This window comes from Prunus dulcis, chromosome 4 (assembly GCF_902201215.1).
Source record: "Prunus dulcis chromosome 4, ALMONDv2, whole genome shotgun sequence".
Lineage (NCBI taxonomy): Eukaryota > Viridiplantae > Streptophyta > Magnoliopsida > Rosales > Rosaceae > Prunus > Prunus dulcis.
The window spans coordinates 15,820,613-15,825,936 of NC_047653.1; positions in this window are offsets into that span (position 1 = coordinate 15,820,613).

Genomic DNA, 5,324 nt, shown 5'->3' on the forward strand with positions numbered 1-5,324 from the left:
TAAACGCAGTGATTAGAAGCTCTTCAAAAACCCTAGCCAAAGTCTATGTCTTCCCCAGAATTGCATAAAAGAAAAAGTCCAAAAAATTGCTGCGAGAAAGAACTTAAATACCTCCTAAAACCTAGCTACCAAATCCCCACCAAGAAACTAAGTTAAAATAAAATACTACTAGGATATAAAATCCAAATTGGATTAGGAGAATCTGCCCACAATCTTCTCAGCCACGTTTTGGCCACAAATCTCCTCCAACTCTGGCCCAAGATAGCTTGTTTTAAAGATAAAAATATTCTGAACACTTCTCCAGAAGGCCACGAACCCATCCGAGGTCATCTTGGGCTCCAAAATGCAATAAAAGCCTAAAACATCACTATTCCAGCATAGCGCACTGCTCCTTTATTTTATTGCCAGAAAATAATTGCTTGGTGGAAAAATACCTTGATGCCTTGCTGCTGCAGCGTGGCGGTGCACATCAAGGTGACGCTCTCGGTCACAGGACCGAGAGAAGGAGCAATGGCAGCAGGTAGTCACCAAAAGGAACTTGCAGAAAAGTTTAGACCTACCAAACCAATAACTATTAATTTCATTTTTCGACCCATAAACTACTAAGTACGAAAAAATGAATGAACAAATAGTGTCCAAATGTATTAATTACATGGAGATTAGCTCCTCAAAGAGAGTCAAAACTCCAAAAGGAACTTGCAGAAAAGTTTAGACCTACCAAACCAATAACTTTTAATTTCATTTTTCACATCTAAATTCCGCTACGACACAAAACTTTGCCACAGGGTAAGCAAATGCAGGCTGCGAAATGATCAAATCAATGAAAAGGTAGCTTGCTCTTTACTATCAACTCTATAAGTGAACAGAGGCACAGGGTCTCGAATTTTCAGTGAAAAGAAACATCCCTTTCAGGATCCATATGAACCAGTACACCATCTCTGAAAATAAAGTTTCACTCAAACGGGGATGAGTATTCGGAAAGCATATATTTGCTTATTTGTTATGGTGCTATCGCTGATGGTGTGGCATTTACATTCAACTGGCAAAAGACTTTTATTTCCTGAAGTTTTGCAATGGCATGTAATTGTTTTCGACCGTTCAAACGTCTCATTATTTCCGTCTCTCAATTTATCATCCAATGAGTTGCTGAAACCTCCACAAACATTCATTCTTCTAACTGCTGCAAGAATATCCACAGACACTGATGCAACAACATCATGGGCATCCTCTGCAACCATAGGCTCCTATTGGATCCCCATTTGTGAATAAGAATTTTTGGTGTCAAACTGTAGAGGATATCTAGACATGTAGGGCAACAACGATACAAGCATAGAACCCCAGACTCGCTAGTGAGACTTGTTTTGCCCGAGAAGTCGACATCCATAATATGCTAATCAGCATCACACTTACCATCATTCTGTCCAATACCAGCATCCACCAAGGACAAACCATTAAGCTCATTCCAGATGGTACTAGAGCTAGAGAGCTTAATGAGGCCAAATTCATCACAAGTTCAACCATCCTCCTAAATGACAACAGATTCAGTGCATTCAAATCCATTTGAATGTTTCAAGCATCCAGCATCTCTGTTGACAACTACATGGTTTTTGTCATTTTCTGGCTCGTGGTTTAGGGCTTGTCACATATATATATATATATTTTGGACACCGGCTTGTTGTTGGTGTATAAGTGTGGCTGCTGAAATGAAATGAGAATAGGAAGGTTCTATTCTAGTTAGGAAGGCTGCATTGGATCATAGTCCAAGTGTACAGCAGAGAATGTAATAGCTTTAGCCACTTGTCATTATCTCATAGGGTAATGATTAAATGGCTAAGATTCAGTGATGTAATAGAGAATATACTTTTCTCTAACGGTTTTGTCAGAAACAATATATGCATGATTTTGGTGCTGAGCTAATTGACAGCCAGCTTCTTCTCCAAGCTCTCTCTCTTTCTCTCATAGAAACTACTACTCTATTCTCTAAAACTCTCTGCATTTTCTTTGAAACTTATTACATGTTTGGTTGAATTAATATGCAAGATAATGATTTGCATATTCTAACATGGCCTCAGAGCCAGGTTTGATCAAGTAATACTGGGCGTTTTTCTGTGCTAAGCTATTGAAGTTGCAGCTGAGCTTGAGTTCTGCAGATCTGAGTCTAACATGGCTGGGTCAAGTGGTGGTGAATTGAGAGCACTAATTTTCAATGGTGAGAACTACGATTTCTGGAGCATAAGGATGAAGACCATCTTCAAATCTCATGGACTGTGGGATTTGGTGATCAAAGGACTTGATGGTATGGATCTGAAGAAGTTAGATGAATCTGATGATAAGAAAAAGGAGACAGAAGAATCAAGTGGGAAAGGCATGGTTGCTGAGGTACTCATGAAGGATGCTAAGGCTCTTGGATTGATTCAAGGAGCAGTTTTAGAAGAGATATTCCCACAAATCTCTCATGAAGAGACATCAAAAGGTGCCTGGAGTATTCTGCAGCAAGAATTCCGTGGAGATAAGCAGGTAAGGAGTGTTAAATTGCAAGGTCTTAGAAGAGAATTTGAATATACAAGAATGAAGGATGATGAATCCTTAACTGTCTATGTTACTAAACTATTTGATTTAATTAATCAAATGAGAAGTTATGGGGAGGAATTGCCTAGGGAGAGAATTGTTCAAAAACTGCTTATTAGTCTGCCATCTACCTATGACTCTATCTGTTCAGTTATTGAACATTCTAGAGATCTGAATGAGATTGAGGTGCAGGAGGTTGTAGCCTCACTAAAGAGCTTTGAGTTGCGTTTAGATAGGCATTCTGAAAACAGAACAGAGAAGGCATTTGCTAGCCTTAGTGTAGATGCCAAACAGACTAAGACTGGAGAACAGAACTGCAAGCAGAATAAGAATTGGAAATCCAAAGGCAAGAAGTGGGATAACAAGGCAAGTGAAGGCACTAAAACTCCCTGCAAGCACTGTGGTAAGCTACATTTTGGTGAATGTCGATTCAAGGGCAAGCCAAAGTGTTATAACTGTGATAAGCTTGGCCACATTGCAAAAGACTGCTACAACAAGAAAACACCACAGCAGGTCAACTATGCTACTCAAGTGGAAGCTGCACCAACAATGTTCTATGCTAGCAATGTAAGTGGTGCTGGTGTAACAAGGGATGAAGAGATCTGGTATTTGGACAGTGGGTGTAGTAATCACATGACAGGAAAAGAGGATTTGTTGGTGGATATTGACAGAAAGGTGACTGCCAAGGTTGAAATGGGAACTGGACAGCTTGTAGAGGTAACTGGAAAAGGCACTATTGTGGTTGAAACCAAAGCAGGCAAGAGACATATCAAAGAAATAATGCTTGTACCTGGACTGAAAGAGAACTTACTCAGTGTAGGACAGATGATAGAACATGGCTATTATTTGGTATTTGGTGATCACAAGGTGGAAATCTACAATGACAGCTCTCATACAAATCTGGTGGCAAAGGTTCAGATGAAAGGAAACAGAAGCTTTCCTTTGAAGTTGCAGGCTGAAATGCACTTTGCTTATAGAGCAAGTGTAGACCATTCCACTGATCTCTGGCATAGAAGGTTTGGACATCTCAATATGAGTAGTCTAAAACTATTGAAAGAGCAAGATATGGTAGTAGGGCTGCCAGAAATTAAAGAAGATAGACAGGTATGTGAGGGGTGTGTTCTAGGCAAGCAGAGTAGAGAAGCATTTCCAAGAGAAGCTATCTCTAGAGCATCAACCCCACTAGAACTTATTCACAGTGACATCTGTGGTCCTATGCAGACAGTTACCAAAGCTGGAAATAGGTTCTTTCTCACTTTCATAGATGATTGCACAAGGATGTGTTGGGTCTATTTCTTAAGGCACAAGTCAGAAGCTCTTTGTGTGTTTAAGAAGTTCAAAGCCACTGTGGAATTGCAAAGTGGCTACAAACTAAAACAATTGAGAAGTGACAGAGGAGGAGAGTACACTTCAGTGGAGTTTGAGAGGTTCTGTGACAATGCAGGCATTGAAAGGCAGCTCACAACCTCATACACACCACAGCAAAATGGTGTGGCAGAGAGGAAGAATAGAACTATAGTAGAAATGGCCAAATGTTTGATGTTGGAAAAGAAAATTCCATTTGATTTCTGGGCAAAGGCAGTCAACACATCTGTGTACATTTTGAATAGATGTCCAACTAAAGCCTTGAGCAAAAGGACACCATTTGAGGCTTATGGTGGGAGGAAACCAGGAATTAAGCATCTGAAGGTGTTTGGTTCATTGTGTTATGCTCATGTACCAAAACAGCAAAGACAGAAGCTAGATTTGGCAAGCAAAAGGTGTATTTTCTTGGGGTATGGCAGCTGTGAAAAGGGATACAGGCTGTACAATATTGAAACTGAAAAGGTTATCATTTCAAGAGATGTGATATTTAGTGAGAATGAGTGTTGGGATTGGAATGCAAAGAAGGAAACTAGTGTGAACATTCAGCTCACTGAAATCAGAGAAGAAGAACAAGAAGCAGAAGGGAGTTCTTATGAATTTGAAGAACAATTGGAAGTGAATGAGATGTGTAGCTTAAACACTGAAACCAGTGACCTAAAAAGGGTCACAGGATCACAGGATGTTGATCATACTCCTCTCAAGTACAAGAGCATTGCAGAAATTTATGAAAAATGCAACATGTGCATTATAGAACCAGAAAGGTTTGAAGAGGCAGCAAAGGATGACTCTTGGAAGAAAGCAATGGAAGCTGAAATCACCATGATTGAGAAGAACAATACATGGGAGCTTGTGAATAGACCATTTGATAAACCAATTATTGGAGTCAAATGGATCTATAAGACTAAACTGAACCTAGATGGATCTGTGCAGAAGAATAAGGCTCGGCTGGTGGCAAAGGGATATTCTCAAAAGCCTGGAATTGACTTCAATGAGACCTTTGCACCAGTGGCTCGACTTGATACTGTGAGAACCTTGGTGGCTGTGGCTGCACAGAGAAACTGGAATCTGTTTCAACTGGATGTAAAGTCTGCATTTCTTAATGGAGTGCTAAATGAAGAAGTATATGTAGATCAACCATCTGGTTTTGTGATGCAAGGAAGTGAAGATAAAGTGTATAAGCTGAAAAAGGCTTTATATGGTTTGAAACAAGCTCCAAGAGCTTGGTATGATGAGATAAATTCTTATTTCATCAAGACTGGTTTTTATAGAAGTCCAAGTGAAGCTACTTTGTACACTAAGATGTCTACAAGTGGTATTCTCATTGTGTCTCTATATGTAGATGATATTATCTACACAGGAAGTTCAAAAGAAATGATGGCTGCATTCAAAGA